This window comes from Tachypleus tridentatus, chromosome 8 (genome assembly GCF_004210375.1).
Source record: "Tachypleus tridentatus isolate NWPU-2018 chromosome 8, ASM421037v1, whole genome shotgun sequence".
Taxonomy (NCBI): Eukaryota; Metazoa; Arthropoda; class Merostomata; order Xiphosura; family Limulidae; genus Tachypleus; species Tachypleus tridentatus.
In genome coordinates this window covers 98656891-98682393 of record NC_134832.1, presented here as the reverse complement: position 1 = coordinate 98682393, position 25503 = coordinate 98656891, and the positions used below count along the sequence as shown (strand labels likewise).

Genomic DNA, 25503 nt, shown 5'->3' with positions numbered 1-25503 from the left:
GTCTACGAACTTACAACGCTAAAATCAGGGCTCACCAGATAGCCAGATGTAGCTTTGCTATCAGAAAACACACACACACATTAAAGTGAAGTTTTATATACATATGTTTGCAGAAACTAATATTGTTTTACGAACTGTACAGAATAAATAATGTTTTCTTATTATTTCTTCATGAGATGCATAAACCATACATCTAATATGAACTGCTTACGTGAATAGAGAAAACAAGTCTCTACGTAGACTTTAAGTTGAACTAGTATATGAATATTGGAATAGTATGCTATCCAAGTACTCACACTGTAAAATATAAACTATTAATTTTAAGTATTGAAAAACACTCCGTTTATTACTGTTATTACGACGAAACTATAAAACTGATATTAACTAATATCGTGTTAAGAACTATAGTGGTATATAACATGAAACAGTTTGATATTCATAAACAACCCTATGTAGCATCGCTGATCCACAGTGGTCTCACCACGCCCTACAGCTTGAAATTATCCACCATGTGGCCCTGCTGCTCTGTTGAACATGAATGTAACATGACCTCCAGGTCTAATAAAACACAGCCCCCACTTTCCCGGGGAAGATGATAAATGCAATGTCCGTCATCATACTGATGCAATGTATTCTAGACGCCGGAAGAGCTAATGTTGAACAGTTGTTGTTGTTCTTGATTAAACACTAGGTTATACTAGGGTTTCTGAAAGCAGCATGTGACAACTGTATTCTTATGGTACCTTTAACATCTCTGTGTAATTTCACCTTCCTATTAACAACTGTTTGTGACATGTAATATATTAAATTTTCTTCATAATCACCCTGCATTTCCACTGATAGGTTTATTCAAATAAAGGTTTTTATATTTGTATGCAAAAAATGAAAGAAACTGTTAAGAATGAAACTGTTTCACATATAAGACATGGAATACAAAGCGTATGGTTTCATCAAAAGCCCACTGAATTCTTTATTGTATTGAAATATAGCTGTGTATTCTAAACAGCTAATGTGAACATTATAAATGCTACGAAGATCCGATATATTCTTTGGCTCATCTTGGTTTTCAAATGTAAAGTAAAACAAATCACAAACACTCATCAGTTGGGTGTTACATAGTTTTTCAAGCGCTTTTATTGTGCTTATTCAAACTAGAGTATACATTCTGAGTTAATCGGAGAATTAACATTATTATTAATTGACACCATCGTCTAGTACAAAGTATCAGTTCTATGATATGGTCGTGGGAAGTAATACAGACACCATTATTACCTAACGTGGGAGTATAAATATGGGACGGAAAGAGTATTTCATTGATAAAAAAATAAAATCACAAATGTGTAAGGCCAATCCTTGAAGGATATTAGTGCAGTAAGAGAAACAAGAATATTGTACATCGACTGATTCGGGTTTTGAAAGGTCAGTTAGTGGAAAATCTATAAATCAATCTCAATTCTGAGTGGTAAAAAAATTATTAATAATGGTATAACTGAGAGGACTGGTATTCATAACATTTTACTGTATACATGAACAAATAATATACGCTAACACAAGAAACTCTCAGTTTTTATACACTTCGACTTAAAATTTTGCCCAATACAAAATACTCAACAATAATAACTGACAAAAACAATACTTAAAATCAGTGCTAATTTTACAGCTCTGAAGATCTTCCAAAATATTCAGACGTATAAGGTCATCCATCAGAGTAAAGATTACATATTCAAAACCGAATACAGTGTAAGTGTGTCCATTTTAAATAATAAAAACGTGTAGGTCTAATTATTTCAAAGAATTCACATTAGAACTAAATGGGATACTCAAATATTACCAAGACACAACGTTGTAACTATGAAATTTTGATGAAATTGACACAAGGATTAACAGATACAACTTGCTACCATATAAACCCCCTACTCTCTATCTACAAATATATAAAATCTGTCCAATATATATATATATATATATATATATGTATGAACTGGAGAAGATTAGACGTGAACACGCCCCCATCTTACGATCTTTCCATCCTTGTGAAAAAAGTGCTGGCGTTGTGCTAACCAAAATAAACATTCCATATTTATTCTCTGTAATATTTGGACCACCCTAAACGTATATATCTCCCTCTCAGTATTCAAGCACTGTTTTTAGCAGTAAAAACAAACTAAATGTTCGTATAAAAATCGTCCAAACAAAACACTGACCACACACATCTCTATACAACAATATCAACAAACGGACATGGAGTCCACACCCACGAGAAATAGCAAAACAGCTAGTTGCATTCCTGTTAACCTATATACTATACCTAAATACGTATTGGAATAAAATATACAGACTTCTTCCAGACAATTCACTGTATTCAAAGATGATGAAAGTAACAACGCTTTTGACCATTTCAACGACAGATTGAAGTTGTCAGCACTGTTCAGGAAACTAAAAGTCTGGAACTTGATAGTCTTCATTCAACGACGTAGGTGGTGGTACGTTGTATTCTATTTGTTGTTGTAACACGCAACGTATAATCCCCAAGTCTAACAAGGTCAAGTATATAACTGTTGCTTCAATGGTTGGCAATTTATATAAATAAAGAGGAACTACAGCAATCTAAAAACAAATAAAAAGGTTCAAGTCATTCCTTAGAGCAGTCTTTTCTTCATTAAGAGTTGAATCGTTTTTGATTAAACTCTCAATCAATGACATTCTAGAGTATACAAGTCAGTTTTCAACAATCGAATGCATATTTACAAAACACGTATGCCTATAAAAGCATATTTGTTTTCACTTTATGTATCACTGAAAAAAAAAAACTATTTTTAATCATTATTATTTAACAACACTAATACGTACATTATAAAGCCTTTAACCAATCACGTTTCTCAGTTGAGCCAGACGCGGGCCTAGGGGTATGTATACTCAGATTATGATTCTAAGTATTTGTGATGTCGTTTCGTTACTGTAACAGATGGTAGGCACTTTAGGAGCAATAGTAAAATCCTACTATTTAATCACATAAATGTAGTCCAAACGTTGATGGTGTGTGCTATTGACTAACTGCTTTCTCTCTAATATATAAGTTCAAAATTAGTGACGACTATGAGTAAATAACATTTTGTATACTTTTGTGCGAAATTCTAAAATGACCAATCAACATTCGTGTCATAGATAATGTTTCAATCCCATTTGTTTCACGTAACTGAACGATACTGTTTAGTTCAACGACGAAAAGACATTTTGATATTTTGGTCGGTACTACCGATAATAGAAAAAAAAACACAAGATAAAATCTATTATTTGTCCTTTGTTGATTTTTAGAACCTTACGGTTACCATATTTTCATCAATGAAATCTGATAAACAAGAATTAATACTTTAGTCAGAAACCTAGCGTATTACTTTTTACACCTGACTTATTTACAGTTTTTAAATAAACGTAAGAATAACGAATGGTGTTTAATGTTTACTTTAAATGTATAATAAACAACAACTTAACTAATGTTTCAGGAATGCACGTACCCCTGGGGACATCATTAACGGCATCAAAATGAACCATTAATTATGACTTATTTGTTCAGGCTACCGACAAAATCACTTATCCTTTGGTTATTTTAAAACATTCAACAAACTGTAAAAACTTTCTAAAGTAAAAAATATATATAGTGCAATCCTATCTACTTCAACAAATGGAAAGTTTAATGATAAACAACTGAGTAAATTAATGTACTTTATTATAACGATTTAAAACTTTGAATTTAAAGTATCTTATTACGTTTCTCTCTTTTGGATAAAAACAATCACCAAAACTAACAAAGTTCGCCAATCTTTAGTATGTAAGTAACAAATAAAGACTCATGCCTGACACGTCAGGCTTGTTTCTTATCACACTTTAAACAAAAACTCTTTACGTAGAGTAAGACAAAGAGAAGTGCCTTCCTTATTTTGACTGAATATGTTCATCAACTGTATTATATTTTTCACTTTAACATGATAACAAATTAGCCAAACATCTTTCATAAATAAGAATAAAAATGTGGAAAATATAACTTTACTAGTTAGAATTATTTTAATACTATACTAGATTTAAATGAAAGTCAACTTATGGCCAAAGATAAGCCCTAAAACTCTGCCTCAAGGGAACACAGGAAAGACAATATCACTGAGATGGAATGTGGAATCAGTGTTTATATCCTGTTGGCAGCAAAAAATGCATGCAAACGGATTTGGAGAAAGAAAAGATAAAATCATTTGCTGTGGTCCACTTCAACAAATGATTGAGAGCAGTCTGAAGCTGCCATTCAAATAATCCTTATTTGACGACCAACACAAGATGTGGAAGTCACCGACATAGAACCCATTTGGAACAATAGGAGGAAGTTGTGTAGGGAGAACATTAATCTTGATACCGAAAAATGTGACAATCAAGTCACAGCCTTGCAAGAACCAAGTTCCTGTGGAGTAGAACAAGAAAGTGTCGAACTCACACATACTTAGAATCGCATGTCCAATAAAAGTTCTGCATACAAATAGGTAAATGACCAAGCAACCCATAAGAGTGGGAGTCCTGAAAATGCCGTACCTCCATGTAGTGTCGTAAGCCTTCTCGAGGTAAAGAAAACGAAAACAAGATGTTTCCTTTTGATGAAGGCTTCCCTGGTAAGCGAGAGAAAATTGTTTAATTCGAGAAAATAAACAAGATGAACATTAAACATTCTCTCCAGAACCTTACAGAGACAGCTAGTCAAAGTAACTGGACGATAGTTAGAAGGAATCTTGGGATCCTTCCCAGGTTTAGAGAAAGAGAGAACAATAGCCCAGTACCAAACATTATGAAAAACATTATTCTGCCAAATCCGGTTATAAACAACTAAAAGAACAGCAGATGACAGGACCAAGTTCCAAAAGAAAGAAAGCTAGTTGCCCAGGTATAGTTTTTACCAAAACAGACGGGTCGGGTGGCATCAACCACGGACAATTTCCCTCAAAATTATAGGAAATTGATCACTACTTCATGGGTCACTGTCAACCCTCCAAGAAAAGCTAGAAAAATTGAAGGGAAGTAAACAGATAGATCAATAGCAGTAAAAGGCTGACTAGGTGCATAAAAATAAGTATAAGAGCCAGTGCTGGAGAAAGAAAGGTTGTGATACGAAAGTATAAACTATATAAAATGACTCCTCTCATCAATATCAGCAAACCCCAGAGGGAATTGTGTCCATTAAAGTCTCCCAAGATCAAAAATGGAGATGATAAATGTTCAACAATAGCATCAAGATCAAAACTGATCATAAGTTTCACCAGGAAACTGGTAGAGAGAACAAACAGTGATGATATGACCCAAGGAAACAAGGATGGCTACAGTCGCCAAGGGTGTATCAAGTGGCAAAGACAGGGTTGGCACGTTTAGTTTGACCAAAATTGTCACCCCTCATGCATTCATCCATCGTACAACACAACCTGTCATTGTGGCATAAAATATTGGTGAAAGATGACTGAATTGACAGATTTCAGAAATGTTTCCTGTAAAGAAAACACACAGAATGGTAAGAATCAATTAAGACCTTAATGCCATCCAAATTAGAATGGAAATCTTCACAATTCCACTGTATCAAAGTAGCCATTTTTACTTACGTGAAGAAGAACTGGGTGGGAAACTCATTTTACGACCACATCCTTTTTCTTCATTAGGAGGAGGTTTGTTTACTTCCATGAATCCTGCCCTTGATTGAGTCAGCAGGTTTCTGCCAGCAGTCGACGTCGATTCCAGAGATTGAATACGTTAAATAATAATTATTATATATATCAAGGTCAAAGCGTAGATCTGAGTAAATGCTAGAAGCTGGAGCAAAAGGAAGTAGACCCAGGCAGCCACTGAAAGGATTGGTGGGGGTAGAAGTAGATACTAATTTGTCAACTCACTTATCCATGAAGAACCAAGTACTCTTCATATGGTTGGAGAATGACTGATGGAGGCACAGAAAGATCTGTCTGCACTCTCATTGTAGCAGTGTAACGTAGTGCAGCAGCATGTCCAACATGGTGTTGGGAAGAATAACTTCCGAGCCTCGGGGAAAGAAATGTTGTTAAAGGTTTTTAAATGATGTACGACTTTCTCCTTCACCCACTTAGGAAAGAACGAAACTAAGAAGGAATAAGAACCACTATAATTTAGCGCAATGAGGTTCCAATGCCCTTGAATCCCAAACCACCGAAACTGGAAACATCAGAGAGGATTATGAACGCATGTCGTATCTTACAGTTCAAATAACCTGCCTGGACAAAGGCAGGTAGATGTGGCAATGTTAATGTCAAAATTAAGACACTGGTCAACAGCAATAACTCCTCATGAGAAATTCAAAGTAGCATGTTGAGTAACCTATTGAATATATTCCCAATGGCCTTAGAATTGTGGGGGAGTTCAGTATGTTTTGGTATAGATATTTCTTGATGTACCGTGGAAAGTCAGTAAGCCCTTGTAATCCCTTCTGAATGAAAAAAGAGAGACATTTGCCCTAAAGGTTTGTCAGACAAAAATGGAGTATGAGAAAACGAGGTGAAGGTATAGAATAATTTGGAGAGTGCTGTTCAAATACTTCAAGTCGTGAAATGTTTTTAATATTTTATTTTTATAAAATTTGGGGTCTCATAACAGAAAGAAAAAGATTTAGTGCCCACTGACCCCACCCACCACAAAGTCCTACAAGGGGATGCACTACAATGCCAAACAAAGACAGTCCACAACACCCGATTGTCCCTAGCCAAACAGGACCAGCCGAACGATCCTAGAGGGCTACCTCAAGGCCACTCGTCTACAGAATTTCATGATTAAAGTAGGGTGTTTGGTTGTACCCCTCAGACACCAGAACCCTCTCCTACCCTTAACGCATCGCCACGCACGGTAAAACACGTGAGTATACTTCAAATCCCAGGGAAAGTGAACTGAAAAAATAGAACCTTTTCACCATGAACAGGAATCCACCTCGAGGGGAAATATAGCACAATCCTGAATATTCGAAGCATCTCAACTTGAAAACATGTTGACATTTGTTTTAGAATTTAATTGTTGTTTTTTTTACTCATAGCTACAGAATGAAATTTCTGAGCTCTGTCCATGAAAGAAAATCAAGCTCCAGATTTGAGCATTGGAAATCCGTAAACTAACTGCTGATCTACCGCAAAAGTAGACTACATTTGTATAAACAGTGCTGTCTAATGAGTAAAAACAGATTGTTTCTTGTTATTATCACACATACATGAAACACGGAGGCATCAGCAGGTGAAAACAATCAAGTAGAAAATGGAATAAAAAAAATCAAGCCATCCATCAATGTCAATATCACATTTATGATGTATGTACGTAATCGTAATCGAAGTGTTAGAACACATCAAGGTGTACTCCGTTGGAATAACGATTTCCTGCCTACTTTAGTATTACAGTTAAATAACTAAAGCAGATAAAAGAAGAAATGGAGACTAACGAATTGCAGTAACTTCGAGGTTAATTATAACATATGAATATGCTTGAAGCTTATTGCCTTGCAATATTTTTGTCTTTATATTCTTATATTACCGAATTTATTTTATAACTATATACTAATCGAAGAGTTATGAAAGATTCCTATTTGATTAGTATATAAGCCAAAACATTTAGATTTTAACCTTTAATAACAAGAACAAGAATATTTTTTATTCAAGTATGTACGAGATGGGTTTTCGTTCATGTCCTTTCATTAGTTAACATTTTCGTGAAAAGGATGTAGCAATTAACTTGTTTTAAGCCTCGCCCCCGTAACGTTATAACAGGCAAACAAGGGTGCTTATATTTGCTTGGCTTCTGTATTGTCTCTAACTCGGGTTGCAGATCATGCTCAAATGAAGGGGTGGCAGAATAGTTTGTACAAGCTAGTATGAACAGGGATTGATACAGAGGGGATGCATCCCCACTGGCTATACCAAAATTGTGTAGGTTAATGGGAAATCAGAAATATAAAGTACAGATCATCTCAATTAGAATATTTTTGATTACGTAGACCACTGAATGGGATTTCCCCAGGAACAAGGAGCTACTGTCTCACCATTACTAAACTGACCTCAGACCTAATGACTTTATAGTATTGGCTAGATCAACCCACTAGGCCGTCACTTACTTCCTCTAAGAAATGTTTTGGAATAAATGAGAGTGCATGGTCATGTGTACTGTGGTGTTAAAGAGTTCATGTTAATATGTTGTGTACGTGATTCTATATACTGCTATAGGCCTAAGTGCTGTATATTTACTTGTAACATGTTATTAGAAATATATTGTCACATGCACTCTGTTGTGTGATTCAGTATAGTGCTGTACGATTACTTGTAACTTGATATATTAAAATAAAATCAATAAATGAGAGTTCATAATCATATATGTTTCTTTTCTTTGTTTCTAAATTAATTCCATGAAATTTACGTTGCAGTAACAAGGAAAGGTCTACTTGGTGTCGGGTTTAAGTCACTGTTACTTAGTCGATCGTCCCCTCCACCAAAAAATCCTGTATCCACCCCTGAGTATGAGTTCAGAGTTAATCTCTTACTGACTTGACATTACCATTGACGAAGATAATATAGGGTTCAAGAAGACTACATCAGAGCTTTGATTTGATTTGAAGATGTGGTATATAGAGAATTCTCTCAATCACTTATGTAGTGAAGAAATTCTTTCTCTTCCTGTCACAACAGCTACAATTATATTGTTTGTTTTGAAGTTCACGGAAAGCCACACAAGGTCTATCTGCGCTAGCCATTCCTAATATAGCAGTGAAAGACTACAGAGAAGGCAGCTAGTCCTCACCACCCATCGTCAAAACTTTAAAACAAAACAAACCAATTAACAATTCGGTATTGTTGTTGAATTTTTGACTCAGCAGACAGCCCAATGTGGCTTTGCTATAAGAAAAAACCACACAACGAACATAATGAATTTTAGCACTGATTTCTCATATTAATGAGATATTTAAAGTCAATGTCAAAGTTAATTTATTCATTGTCATCATATATTTGACATTACAAACCATAATTCACTATATATGATCCAATTACAAAACAAATTTAAAGAGGAACTTTGGGGTTGACATAGTAGAACCTAAAACTGTTAAATGCATGCTAAAACAGATGGTACACAAAGCATCCAAGTAGCTTAACAAAATTTCTCAATTAAATATTAATATTTTCTTTTAAATAATCACAGGTTCTGGAGGCTGCCATCTCCCTTCATCCTCTTTGCTCTGGCATACAAACTTGTGACTAGCATGGGACACTATCTCTTCTCATACACTTTACTATGTTTCTCAGAACCATATTTGATGATAAGGCTGTGTTTGGCGTACGATGTATGTACTAAAACTGGATATACTTTTGCAAGGTCTCGTAAGTGTTCTGTTATAAGGGTAAAACCAAAATTAAGGTTAACAAATATTTTTATTTCCTACTTTTCAATTTCATATTCCATGCTGTGTTGTAACCTACAGAATGCATAATTCTTCTCGTGATTCACGACACACACACGTTTCACTGACTGACAACACAATACACTAGTAGTGCAAGTAAATAAAACAGGTAACTTCTCCAAACGCCCTTCGGCCTCCTTTAGGACAAAGTATTTAACTGCTAAGTCGCTGTTCAGCAATATAATTTAAACAGACAGATGGGATTGAGTCCTTGACCTCTCACATACGAAGCGTATGCTTTACCATATGTACCATGTATATGTATATTATTATACATATTATTATTATTTTATTATTTTCCATATTTAGTGCAACGGAAACAGTGAAAGTGCTTCAGTTCAGCAATCAGTTAATACTCTGCGTGTTCCCCTTTTGCTTTAATAACTGCAGGCAGTCTTTCAGACAGTTTTACAACATATTAAAGCAAAGTGTCCTCTGGGATTTCAACCCATATGTCTCTAATTCACTCCCATAATTTTCTTTGGAAGCAACTTTTAATATGTCAAGTTTTTGATCTATCAAATCCCAGATCTGCTCAATTGGGTTGAAATCGAGGCTCTATGAGAGCCTTTGTATCATTTAAATGACTCCAGCAGCTTCTTTCTTAACTAAGTAACTTTCATAAACTACAACTGTGATTAATGCTTATTAATCGGAAAACTACAGAATGAGAACAGGAACGTTTATAGATTTCAAACATTACAAACCGTTCAACTTCAGTGAATCAACTGTGGACGTTACAGTATTTCTAAAGGACGTTAAATATCTCTGTCGGTAAAAGTCAGCTGATAAGCGACGTCAGGCCAACTAAACTAGCTAGTTCAAGCAAGGTTTGACAATATCAACTCAGAAGTAATGTGTTTGTCGTAGACCTGGCTCGTCGATAAAATACTCAGGTCTAGACTGGATATAAAGAAATTCTAAAGCTGTAAATCCACAGACTTCTCGTTGTCCCAGTGGAGGACTTAAAAAAGTGTAAAAACGTGGAATACCTACAAAGAAAATACATCTCTGTACACAGTATTTTTTTACACAAACATCTTGTCTTTCTGGATAATCCTTATCTCTGACTGCGACCTTGAAATGTTTTGTTAATATCTTTTAATAAAGTGATGTTATAAAATAGTAAAATTTTAAAATTAAATATCATCAAGAAGTGTAAACATAAACTGTCTTCGTTGGTCGTTACTGCAATGAATGTTCTTTATGCTTCCATAAATTGATTCAATTTTTTTTTATTTTCTCCAAACAGAAGCCCGGTATGACCAAGTAGGTAAGGCGCTCGACTCGTAATCTGAGAGTCACGGGTTCGAATCCTCGTCCCGTCAAACATGCTAGCCCTTTCAGCTGTAAGGGCGATATAATGTGACGGTCAAACCGACTACTCTGGAAAATAGTAGTAGTCCAAAAGTTGGCGGCGAGTGGTGATGACTAAATGCCTTCCATCTAGTCTTACACTGCTAAATTAGGAAAAGCTAGTGCAGATGGCCCTCGTTTAGCTTTGCGCTAAATTCAAAAACAAACAAGCAAACAATCTCTCATAAGGTATTAGAAAAGCAACGGGACCACCAGTAAGTGAACTGGAGTAACATTTTATTCCCTAGGCAGCTAAACTCGTGTCATACGTCTCATTTTTTCGCCACCTGTATGGAAGATAGTTGAAAAGTATAATACTTATAAAATAGTAAATTTGTAAAATTATTGTATTAAGAAGCATTGTTTTTTGGTAAATTTCCTTTGTGCGTACGTGTCTAAATCACATTTTTATATAACCGGAAACCTGTAATTATTTTCTTTCATGCAATCTATTAACTGTATCTCAATACGGCTGGTATTGGTATAAAAACTTTTATTAAAATAGAGAACAACGTTTCGACCTTCTTAAGTCACCTTAAGGTTGAAACGTTGTTCTCTAATTTATTTTAATAAAAGTTTTAATACCCATACCAGCCGTCTTGAGATACATTTTTATTTCAAGTGGGTTTCTCGTCATCACGAATCTATTAACTATAGAGCATCGAAAATAAATGAAGTTGTGTAAGTGTCGTAGATTATATTAATATACAGGAGTAAACTCATTTTTCGCGTACGAACTATATTTAAATTTTAGGCCTAAATATTAAATTTAGGCGTTCATTAGAATTTATATTAAAGGTGAATTTTACGACTCATAATGATTAATTTTGCAGGTTCACATTTTTTATAAAAATATGTGCTAATAAATGAAACACAGAACTTGGTGCAGAAAGAGCCCTTTCCGAGCAACAATCCGAACGTTTTAGTTTTTACCTTTGCCGCTAGAAAAAGTACTGTGACGTAATAGTTGCCAAACAAACCGCCAACGCCAGCGGCGTTGAATGTAAATAAACATGGCCAGTGCATACGGAGAAACAGAGGCGGAGTCTGTTTTGACTTTGTGTTCTGAACAGTGTCGAGTAGCGCCATATCAATTCGAACCTACTCTGAACAAACCTAGAACAGTTACTTTTTACACAGATCTGACAAGTTCTAGTGCTGAGAACAGTTCCACGAGCGAGAGTAGCGGAACTGTGAGTGATACTGATAGCGCCCAGGCCGATTGCGAGTCGTTCATATCTCCAGTGGAAGAAAGGTAAGCCTAAGTCATGACAACAAATATGATCTGTATTATTTCACGTGCAATTTTACGCATCTCGAAACCTGTCTGTTGTTTATAAATTATTGGTATCACAGACTGGGTTTTATTTGTTTATACTTTGCCGACTATGGTAACTAATACCCGGCCCTTCCACAATCATTGTACCAGGTATTTTTGACTCGTAACAAAATGAATTTCAATTATACGTCATAATTCTGTCTATAAAATCAAACTAGATGTAGCAGTCTGAATAGTTAATTTAATATGTACCATAAATGTATAATTTATATGACATATTCCGTATGTTTGTGCAAGGTGTAGGTGTGGTTCATGCGAGCAGATGCCAACCAGGAGAGTGTGCGTTTGTTGTTCCTTCTCCTTGCACTGAAACGAAAAGAAGCTTTTGCCCGATGTCGAACCGTTTCTACAACCATAAGCAACGCAGTAAACCACGTTATCATAAAACAAACATAAAGTAGCAATATCAAGATAAAAAATAGTCTCACAAAGTATGTAATTCGAAAAAAAGCACCGATAGATTTACATAAAATACCAGCACTGAAAGGAACAAAATGGTCGGCGCGCAACGAAGCGCGTTTGGCAACTGTTACGTCATAGTTGTAAAACGTCACGGAAACAGCTGAACAACCAAGAGGAACTCGAGTTCGAGGACCCGCATATTTTGTTTCATTTTTTACTCAAAAACTAAAGTGTTTAACAATATGGCAACCACACAGGAATTATACCTAACACAGGAATTATACCTAAAGTACAGTTTCTAAGGGAATGATTAAATTTGTTGAAAATTCCCCTTTAAGAATAAATGGTAATCAGTTACTTATAAGCCACAAAAAGTAACGAATTAATATGTTTCCTTGCGTGTTTGTTTATGTTACTGAAGTAACTGTCTTTAATGTTAATATTATAAACGTCGTAGTTTCGTACTCACATAAAATAAGACGTTAAACGTTTACTTCTATAGGACTATAGAATTACTGGGTTTCCAGGTGAGCGATCACTCACACACGCAGACTGATAGACACATTTTATTCACAAAGACGACTGGCCACCCAAATATTTGCGGATATTCTAAACAGTTATCTCCGGATAAATTTGGAAATTTTACTAAGCTTCTTCTATATTTGATACTTACAGTAATAATGGCTTATTTTAAAAACATACACCAAGTAGCCATAATTATATCTAATGATTTGCTGGTAAAATATTTTTAAATTAATGTATTAAATACTTTGACATCAAGACTAACACAAAAATAAATGCCTTTTTGTCCAAACATTACAAATTATTATTTACAATTTTATAATAAATAACAAACATTAAATTAATTTGCATACTTTTCATAAACCATGTCACTCTTTCTCGTACATCGGTATCAAAGTCAATTATCTTTGTATTTAACTCCTTTATTCTCCTATTAAGTTAGCTTGTAGTCTATTCACTGTCTTTCCTTATACAAGTATCAAATCCTAAACAGAAGAATTTCTATAACAATGGAGTTACAAGACTAAGTTATGGGCACAGAACCTCGACAAGTATCGCTTTTGAATTATCAGACACACATGCACACCATACATCAAGCCAAGAGAGAGAAAAGAAAGACAGATGACCGAGAGTAAGGAAAAAGTACTCCAGACTGTTATGAGACCGAAAGAAGTACATGTAAATAATTGCTTTACGATTTTATATGACCGTACCTTTGTTTTATTCCACTGACCAATGGTGTAAATAAAAACAAAATATGCAAAACAGATTTCATATATTGAATTTCGGTACTGTAGTGCAGCCTCGCGTTAACTGAGTAACAATACAATTTCGCTTTCTTGGTATTCTGTAAAAAACACCGCTTCTCCTCACTTTTAAATCTATAAGAGAAGGAGCTGGTAAGTAGGCTATTAACTTTTGTGCATCACGAGCCGGAGAGCAACTTAACATGATGTGTTACCAGTGGAGCACGAGAAAGAAAATGAACTTGCATATATTATCTACTTTTTATAATTATTAGATTATCATGTTTCTTCATCAACATGCATAAATATGCAGACATAATGCTCTCACAAACCCTTGAGAAATATGCAGCGTTCCCCTTTCAGAAACAGATATGTCATATTTTAGGTAGTAACTATTGAAAAAAAATGGTTTCTGCTAGTACTAACTGGACAAGTGTCTAACATAGGTAAATATGTCATACATGATGAGTGCTGCGGAATGGAAATAATGGATTTTGATAGCCAATAACAGACGTAGCGAGACAAAAATGATCATCGTAATACAGTGAAACAGGTAAGCTATGTATGACACTTAATAACACAGCGAAACAGGTAAATTATGTATGACACTTCAAGTGAGTTAATATGCCATACGAGGTATAGATTATTTACAAACGTCATAAGAAGAAAAATTATTATTACTGTTTGGTCATTAACACTTTTTCTACCTCAATATATTCGTATTCATCAACATGGCCAAGGTACACTTGAAAGTACTTTTCACAAAATAAGGATAAATACGCCTCCACCATAGAAAACACCCTCAGCTGTTGCAAATTTATCACCAAGAGGCGCCCTCTAGTCAGCTGCTTTCAACGCTAAAGAGAATCTGGAATGATCTGTTCCTCTGAAAACTAGCCTCTTAACTCCTTCATATTCCGTTCTATTTATTTTCAGGATATTGTTATACAAGTTATTTAACTTATATAAACGCCGTAAATATTTTAGAAATATATACAGCAGACATTGCTATAAAGGTGATCATAAAAAGCCTTCCCGTTCTTTTCACATAAACATCTTAAGTAAAGTTTTGTCTCTCCGACGTCCTTCACCTTTGAACTAGTCAAAATTAAAAATTTGCAGAAAAAACTGATACAGTTGCTTATGCTTTTACAATCAACATAACCTACAGCACAGCAAGATAGACGATTAAACAAATTTTTAAAACCTTAACTTATACTCGTTAAATCCTTCACGGACATAAATTAATATTTTATCAACTAGCGGTGACATTTACTGAAATATAGGTGAGAACGAACTTTAACTTCTAAAGTTTAAATAAATATGAAAACTCTCCCTTACACTTTGCTAAGCTTTGAGTGTTTAGCTAAGATATACTTCGTAGCGTATAAATCGGTTTCAAATGGAAGATAACTTTGAAAAACAATGGTCGCAGATGCCTAGAGAATTCCGGTTAACATTTTCCCGTCTAAAGCGCAGATCTAAACAGTGACAAATGACATTGTTTGTGACATCTGTTTCGAGTATCCATTCTGAAGATCAATAGTTTCATCATTCATCGCGTTCACTGGAAGTTTCAACTTAGTTATTGAAAAGTTCTTGTCAGTTTAATATTTTACAAATATTAGTGAAATAATTGTGTACAAATATGTAACTGTCTAGCCTGGCTAAATACACGTGTAGATGTTACAGGTTAGATATTGTGACTCTACATAATCATGATAGTTAATGCTACTTAATTATCTGGAAAATTCTCAGTGTAAGTACACTTACATATAAATAAGTACTAAATAGTGTCTAATGGTGCTACATTGTTACAGGACAAGAAAAAAAGCTTGCTACAAAATGTCATCCCTAAACTCTAACGAGCATGTAGACAATGGTAAATTAGGGACGTCTAGCGCAGACAGCCCTCCTGCAGCTTTGCGCGAAGTTCAACAATTAACAAATCCCCAGCATTTGAAATTGCTAGACATTCATTGTTTTATCAAATGTGCAAGATCAAATAAAGGCACCTTAAAAACATTAAATATTTATCGAAGCAGAAATAAAATTTTTACGGGAAACAAAACATTCCGTCTCGAACCCTTCCCGACATCAGTAAACACACATGAATATTTCACAGAATTTTATTGATTTCTGTATCGTAAACGAACTTTTTTCTCTGGCTGTTTGGTCAAGAGACCTTTAAGAGATCAGATTCTCACTAGACCTTTACATCTCTCCTTGGCTTTTGTTTTCTTGGTTCTGTTCAATGAAGGTATATATATAAGAAAATCCATTTTTACAACTTACAGCGACTGTGCGCGACTACGATTATTCGTACGTTCTTGTACACGCAAGTGACGACACTTTTTAGCCCATGTCCATGGGTGTAGACCGAAGTTTTACATTTTTACTAGCAAGCATCTCACTTTTTATCGTATCTTTTGATAATACAGTCTCTTCTCAGAAATTGTTTCATAGTTGCCGATTAAATATACAGTAATAATTTTATATTTACATAAATGCCATTTTAAAATAAAACTGACATTATACCTAACTATCGATTTGCCGAGAAGTGTGTGGCTGTAGATTAGATAAAGAATTTGTTCGACTTGATGTTCTATATTCATTATGCATGATAAAAGTTTTCAATGTGCTTAATGAAGAATTTTGTTTACATGTTTTTACGTAATCTATTGATCTATCAAAAAGTCTGTCTTATTTCTTCTTCAGCTACCCTAATAGAGAAGCCCATACCCATAAACAAACCCCGTTAGAAGCCTGTGATTCTTACCACGTTTGGTCTCACTAGCTTGCGAGTGGATGTATGGAAACAAGTTTCAAGCATGGCGCCCCGGGATCACAAACTCCGATACAAAATAGTTTAATGATCCTCAAAACCTAATTTTAGATCCTATCATACCTAGATGCCTTCCCACTGAATTTAACCACACTGCTTCTGCTAGATCTAATACTATTAAAGATGTTCATGGACAAATTAAAACATAAAAAAGTGTGAATTAATATGTCATAAATAAACATTACAGTGTTCCATACACGTATATTTAATACATGGTGATTATAAAATTATCAGCCCTTTATTTTTTTACTTCTAAAATACGCAAGGAAATATTACTGTTCCACAACTGATATTCTATCTTTATCTTTCCATAGTTAAAAATACTGTAGTTAGGAATTGAACTGATCTCTGAGGTAGCAAAAAAACCCAAATAAACGCCATACACAAAGCAGTTACAAAATTCAACAAATATATGGGAGCATTAGAAGATGTGACATGCTAAATAATGTTTCAGGCCTAATTCCTTTATCAAGTAAAACTTAACCAGTCCTCAACATTCCAAAATACCTTCAATAGCGACTGATAAATATTTATCACCCGATAAAAGACTGGCTTAAAATGTTATTGAACACATCATCGTATAGAGTAATATCTTGTTAGTGTTACCATGTTTTTCTAACTTGATATCTGACATAAGACAATCTTACATTTTTACAAAATTTTAAATTATAAATACATATATTTAATAGATTAATAATTCAACTTTCTGGATAATCTAAAGTCAGGAAGTCTCAAGTGACTTTAATCATTCTGTTAGACTTTAAAGTTTCATTCATTCGTTAGTTTAGGTTTTTGGTTTGGTTTGTTTTGAATTTCGCGCAAAGCTACACAAGGACTATCTGCACTAGCCGTCCCTAATTTAGCAGTGTAAGACTAGAGGGAAGGCAGCTAGTCATCACCACTCACCGCCAACTCTCAGGCTACTCTTTTACCAACGAATAGTGGGATTGACTGTCACATTATAACGCCTCCACGGCTGAAAGGGCGAGCATGTTTGGCGCGACGAAGATGCGAACTCGCGACCCTCAAATTACGAGTCGCACGCCTTAACACGCTTGGCCATGCCGGGCCTGTCTCAGATTACGAGTCCAGTGCCTTAACCAGCTGGCCATGTCGGGCCTCGCTAGTTAAGGAGTTTCAAGTCATTGCAATATAGTGCACTACCTAAAACTTACTTCACTACATATAATGTCAGTGTGACTTAGACGAAATTATTTACGTTCATCAAGACCTTATGATATGTTTAAAATCTTGCTATGAACAATAAAACATTATGTGGTAAAAATAAAAACACGTGTTTAAAGGTTCGAAACAGGAAAATATTTATATGATTTTAATTTTACTTTATCTTTAGCACGAGTTTTCAAAAATATTTTTGTAATTAAAGTGTACAGAAAGTCTCATAAAAAAAGAGATCAAACACTGATTTTATCCATATGGTTTATAAACGTAAAACCTTAAAATAATTACACAAACTTCAAATGAAAATTAAGTTTTTCTTGTCACTTTCAATCGTGTAGTACTGTATAATTGAAAGAGTTGTCAACATTAAAACTCGTGTTGTTGATAGCAATACATCTATTTCTAATGACACTCGTCTTGATAGCAGCGTAACATCCGTGTCAGGTTTATATACTTTATAGTGTCGGATTACCTTTTTTTTGATATTATGCCATCTTGTAACTCGATAATTTTTAATAACACATGATTTAACTTCAATATATCTTAAATATGTGTGTGTAGCTTATATTGCTACTAAATAACAGTGACAGAATTAATACACAAAAACGTTTTTGTCTCCCAAGTATAAAGTTTGTTGTTGTTGTTAAGGTTACCCATTACGTAGGTGTGTAAATACTAAGTTCTAAAATACGGTTAGCTGTAAAAAAACTTTGCAAGAGTCCCTGCGAACACCATAATTTTTATATTTACCAATAAGTGCCTAGTCTCTAGAGTTTATTCTAGGTATACGGCAAATTATTCTGCCACGAGCGGAGACAACCACTGGGCAAAGTGAGTGTTCGCATGCGGTTCGCTACGTGTAGGTGTTTCGCTGAGTTTAAGCACATTTTTCTATACAAACTTTACAAGGCCCTACCGAAACGCAATAACCCAAGTCAATAATTTCATGAAATATACCTATACATAAACATTAAGAAATGAGTGACATTTTTTCATAACGCAAGTAAAATGAATTATCCACTCACTCATCTAGGATATATATATACATATTCTAATGTTTTACTGGAGTTTGTAGCGCCCAAGTAACATCACACTACCCTTAGTAGTATCAAGGAAGCATGAGATCTCACCATATGGGACAAAATATTTTTACTTCCCTGTTAACTTAGTCTGTATTCACAGCAAAACGTTTCGACAAGTAATGTGTATATGTGCTAATTTCCAGCTTTGAAAGTGTTCTGTTTTGCTACTTTTGACAAATAGGCGTAATTTTAAAGGTAACCGGTTGACATATGGAATCTAGGTTATACAAGTATATAATAAAACGACGCCACTATCACCCGATAACTCTCGTTATTTTAACTCGAATATGCTTTCAGCAATTAAAATAACCTGTTGAGATCATCGGTTAATCTACATAGGCAATCTTCACGTCTTAAGCCAAAATCTAGCTTCAGTTGCTACCAGTTTGTTATAAGGCAAAAGTTGAAGAGTTTCGGAGATGCCATGGCAACTATACAAAATACACAATGTTGTTGATTTTAAGTCGATTTTTGATTCATTCTTCAAAATATGTTGTTTCCAATGAAAGTAAGTATCTCTGAACGTAGCTACAGATTCATGGAGTGAGGAGACCTCAGTCAGGATATGAAAAATTCTGAGGGAGGGTGATGAGAAATTTTGGGAACACCTGTTATGAAGCTTATGAGTTTTGGTATTTATTTACGTTTTATCCGCAACGCTGCTTGTAGTGAAAAAAATATGAAGATAAACAAATATTAAATTTTAAATTATATTGAACTTTTAAACGATTTTTACGTAATATAAAATTTGACTAGATGTAAAAAATGCTATTGAAAGAATAAAAGCAAAACCACTGAATTTAGACAAAACTTTACGAACATATTTTAGAAAAAAAATCTATACAAGTTAGTGTAAAAGTATTGGTTTATGTGTCACAAAAAGCAAAGCAATGATATATGAAAAGAAATACAAACGTTGTAACGAAGAATGTATCATACTCAAAATACGTATTTATAATATCTGTTTTTATATATGACATGGAGATACAAATTCCTATTAAAGAAATTCTACTACTCATATAAAGCAATTATAGTAACTTGTTTTTGATAATCATTTTGTTTGTTTTTCTTTTCAAAGAGAAGTAAAAATCAAGTTTCGTTTCAATAATAGAAACGTGGTGTTGAAATTGACAGTAAATACACACAAACACATTCTTCCTTCACACCAGGTGAGTGTAATACAAAGTTTTCTTGGCATATTATCTACAAAGGAATTTCCAGTCAATGCGTTTCTAAACGCACGCCATTTTTCATAATGTAAAAAAAAAAAACGTCTGTAAATAGTGTTAAGGCTGTTCTCTTCTAATAAATACGTAAGTAAAAATAAAGTAAAACAAACCTACGATTGTATGTTGAATCAATACTTCACAGTTCCACGTTGGTGTTTAAAGACGAAGACAAAGAACGTCAAGCCATTTATCCACATGCGGTAAATCTTTCCAGCTGTCACGTGCAATTGAAAGCGAAGTACAGTGACGTCAAAAGGTAAACGTTGGTGCACGGTAAAAGTATGTAAAAACGATCATAAAAGCTCAGAATACATAAGCAATGACATCATCATATTATGCTTAAGGCATAACCAGACATTTAAAAATATATTCGAAATATATTCCATTAGAACTTTAAATATTAACAAATCATGATTTAATAAAATCGATAAATTTCTTTGTTTTGAATTTCGCACAAAGCTACAAGAGGACTACCTGCGCTAGCCGTCCCTAAGTTGGCAGTGTAAAACTAAAGGGAAGGCAGCTGGTCATCACCTCTCAACGCCAGCTTTTGGGCTACTCTTTTACCAACGAATAGTGGAATTCACCTGCCACATTATAACGCACCCCAAATTGAAATGGTGGGAATTGTTTGCTGTGACAAGGATTCGATTCAACGACCCTCAGATTGCGAGTCGAGCGCCCTAACCATCAGTCTATGCTGGGCCTCCATAAGATGAGCCAAGCTGCAAAAAAGTATCTATTACAAGCTATAAAACAATCTAATTAGATTTATGAGTTTGAAACAAAGTTGTAAACAATATATACTAGGGACGTTACGCTTCAAGTGGTTTGTGTTATATAGACGTTGACAACAGAAAGTTCGTTTCATGCTTTAATTATTGGAAGGGTTTCTGTTTGGTACAACACGACAGCTCTTCAAAATGGTAGTAAAATTAATTCGAATAAAAATAAAATAAATGATATGCTGTTGTTCCTAATCTTACAATTTGTAAAGGACAAACAAAACAGATGTAATTTACTTACTTTATGTAGTTCACACCATAACAGTCTCTGTTATGAAAGTTTATGATATAAATAGCATCTATACCACTACTATGGCGGTTGGATTTTAGCTGGCCCAATGAGCTTTGGAACTTGATATAACAATGTTCTTCATTCCTTTTACTTGCAAGTTCTTACAATGTACATAATATTTAATGAAAGTTTCAGAAGTATTGAAAAATTGCACCACATTAAAATCCCTAAGAGGTAGAAAATAATATTTGAAGCTTTCAGAACAACTGTTTAATGTGGATACCAAGACTTCTGTTTGTCTGTCCATTAATGTTTCCCCATCCTTAAAAAAAAACACGTAAAATACTGATTAAACTGATTAAAATACTGATGTTTCATCTTCACTGAGCTTTAGCAAAATATAATGTAATTAACATACATTGAAATTCATGATCAGTGATTCATTGTGACCAAGTTATAGTGTGGCTGGACTGGGAACCCGAGTGTTCATGTTTTGCGTACAAAGCACAAAGACCTCGAAAAGCATTACGAGAGTGGTAATTAAACCCTAATATTCATTTAGACGATAACAGCTCGGTGGATGCTGCCGACTAATCGCTTTCCGCCATTATATTAAAACTAGAAACAGATCTGTCAGATCGCAGAAGTTACAAACAGTTTACACGTAATCTGTGAGTCAGCAAGTGACAATTCTGCCCAATATTGATATTATGTGACATTAAACTTTAGTAGCACATTTCTACATGGTAGTAAAATAAACTCATATGTGTTCGTTTCACTTATTCCTTTTTAACATGCCCAGTAGGTTTCACTATTCTGATAACATAACGATAATTCACTACAAAAGAATGTGATACTATTGCCAAACTAACTCGTATCTCCATTCCTTAATACCGTTCTGTCTCTTATCGCAATACATGCTGTCCACATTCATGGAAATTGCATGTGCTTTCCATGTTGTTGTTAATTCCCATTTATCCAGCATTATAATTTTCTCTTTACTGCAGTTATAAACAGTAATATATGTTTCGTAGATAATACCAGAGTCGAAAAGTATCTCAGTATAAAACTCATTGTTAACACTTACCTAGGTAGCTCTTAAACATTTCTTTCAACGAACTGAACTACAAACAAGACAGTAGAGTTGCAAAGGAAAATAATGTTTTTTTTTCAGACTAACGTATTACTCGGCTATGTCTAATATCATATTTTTCACCACGTTTCATGACCAAGTTTTAACTTTTATAAGCGACATACTGATGGAATATAGATAACGCCTACTCTAAGGAATCAGTTTCAAGACTAATCACTAATTTTTTATTGTTTAATAAAATCTCTCTCTTCATCATGTCATTCTTGGACATTCATATAAGTATCGTTTATTATAAGTTGATTACTTCTACCATAAAACTATAGACTCGATTTTCTATCTGTTGTCTATTTGATGCCAGCCATAATTTTTTTTTTTTAAATATCCTTTATCTTATTATCATTTATTACGTCCTCGTCACCCTTTCTGCGAAGAGAATGACTTGATAACAAGAAAAACTTCATTTCTGCCCATGGTTACTTTACCCCCATACCTTAAAATATCTTTAAAAAGTTAAAACCGCGTCATATAGAAAGTCGCCTTCTCCTCGCAAATTTTTTTTTTTATAAAAGGCAAACTTCCTATGGTTTTGCTATCATTCTTCTATCATGTTTCATTACTGCCACATCCTTCAGAATGGTTCTACTTCTTAAGCATTCTGTGAGGACCTGTTGTTGCGTGTAAATATAGCACTGTAATTAATCAGCTCCACGTGAGCTAATCCTACCTTTAACTTAATATCCCTGTTTCCTAACCTTGTGACCGTTGTGTTACTTGTAATTCCTCGATAAGAGAATATCTATAGCTAGTCCTAAAAATAACATTTTCTTGTATATCCAAGTCAGTTATTTACTGTATCATCTACAGTTAAGGCGAGACTGACCGCATGAAAGTGGGCGTTTTGAAAACATATTCATCATATTTTGAAAGGTAATATGTTTCTCGTCGCTTCAACCAGGATGATCAATATAATTGTAAAACACCTATAAGATCAGAGAAGAACAGAGACTAATCTTTCTTCTCCACACTTCTCATACATGAATAAAACATTTTCCTTTATAGTAATTATTTTCATGTCTTTGTGTATGTATATATATATATAGACACACACACACACACTATTGTGAATATCGGGTATCTTATCCTCGTCATGGTTGGTAGTTCTACACAACAACCTACATCAGTAGCTAGAAGTAAGAGAAAATATTAACAACCCGTTAATATTTGAACGGAAGTGACGGTACAGGCTACTAGTCATGACAATGATGTGCGTTTATGTAAATATAAATAATTAAATATAAACTCATGAAAAAATCGCAACCATAATTGTTTGTTTGTTTTGAATTTTCGTACCGCAAAGCTACTCGAGGGCTATCTGCGTCCCTAATTTAGCAGTGTAAGACTAGAGGGAAGGCAGCTAGTCATCACCACCCACCACCAACTCTTGGGCTACTCTTTTACCAACGAATAATGAGATTGACCGTCACGTTATAACGCCCCGCAACCATAATATAAACATCCAACACCGGGGTACAAATCATGAGGTGGGTCTTTAAGTAATGTACCCTAAAAATCAGGATATTTATCATAAATATCCATCTTATGATTTGTACCCGAGTGTTGGATGTTTATATTGTGGTTCTGATTTAATAATTTACAATTAATTAAATTCATTCTAAGGTTAGGATATGCTGCGTAAAATTCGATTTATCCTTCCTTTTGATGTGTCTCTTTTTTTTAATTTTTAGTTTTCATATATATATGGGGGTGTTCATGCGTACTTAAACGTGTGTGTGTAAATAATACATATTTGTGTGTATGTGTACACATTTATGTGGATATATGTATTTGTGCATATAGAAATATTTTGAGCTATTCCAAGTTAATAATTGACTAACAGAACTGCTTGATGATGGATGTTTTTCAAATATTTAATATGAAAACTCATAAGCGTGTTAGATTATATATATATACAATTCTGAACTATTTCTATGACTATTTGTACACCATATTTTTTCGTTACTTTGTCACACTAAATGTATGCAATTTGCTTTTCAGATTTAACTTTTAATTTTTTTCTTCTCTAATCAATTTTATTTTTAATGCTTTAACTTTACAAATACGAAGTTGTCCAAATATGTTTGATTTCCTCAACAGTGTTAGTTTGTGCTTTTATCTACATCGCAACCTTTATATTGTTACCCATGTGATGTGTTTTTTGATTTCTGTTTTATTGTTCCACACGTAGTCATAGTTTTACCAATATATGTACAGTCCACATCCTAAAAGAATGTTTATGTCTGGCCCTAAACGTCGGTTTGGACATTAAAATTGTTATTCATTTCGTTTTAAGCTTCTGTCTTTACTATTCCTCATTTACCGTCCTACGTAATCTTACAGCTACGAACACTGCCTACAGAGAGAGACTACACTGTTTTATCTCAGGAGGTAACCATTTGCTCTATACGCAGTACTGGATATAGAGGTGGAGGTTCAATCCATGCAAGGGTCTGAAAGGGTCTAAATCTGACTCTGTATGTATTTTGATCTCTTACAAGTAACATCTAATTACAGAAAAATGCTATATTGTTTTTTTAAAAAATTCCACTAAATGACAGCAATCATGTTTTAGGATGAAAATTGGCTTTCAGGTATTTTGGAATGAAAACATGTTTTTAATACCTTTACCTCACATGTTCATATTTACAAAACACTCAGAAACGTCTAACAATAAAATCAACCACATGTACATAAAGACATACCTTCTGTTCCACTGATGCACAGAACTCGGTCTCTAACTCCTACATTATAGTTTTCAAACTGAATACTCCATGAGGGTCATACTTCCCTCGTGGGTAGTACACCTTCGAATAACTGTGTTGCCATTCGAAATGTTTCTCACCGTTGTGTTGCACAACCTTTCCGTAAACTTCGAAATATTCATGTAAGAAAGAAAATGGAACAAACACTTCTCCACTCTCCTGTTTACATGATACCGTGTACTCTTCGTTAATATGACAATCAATGTCATCGAGAATCTTTAGTCCTCCTCGTGTACGAATCAAGGAAATTCTTCCTGGACTGAAGGACCAGCATCGTTCTCTAGAAAGTTGTCATCTTCGGAATCCAAACTGTATAGGTTACCTTTCATTCCAGCTTTCGAACTAGACCGGTGTAGATGGTCAAATGGAGCAAAGTAATGTCGCCACATCGAA

General features: G+C 34.4%; 1 protein-coding gene and 1 long non-coding RNA gene across 6 annotated transcripts in view; both read right to left on the bottom strand.

Moving 5' to 3' along the window:
- Nucleotides 1–25503, bottom strand: part of LOC143223030 (D-glucuronyl C5-epimerase B-like) — a 162227-nt gene that overhangs the window by 26422 nt on the left and 110302 nt on the right. The gene's annotated exons all lie outside the window — the stretch shown is intronic.
- Nucleotides 1117–25503, bottom strand: LOC143223032 (uncharacterized). Its single transcript, XR_013012623.1, has 3 exons — nt 25051–25503; nt 20296–20395; nt 1117–2607 (listed from the first exon to the last, which is right to left on the bottom strand). It is a non-coding gene; the product is annotated as an uncharacterized LOC143223032 (long non-coding RNA).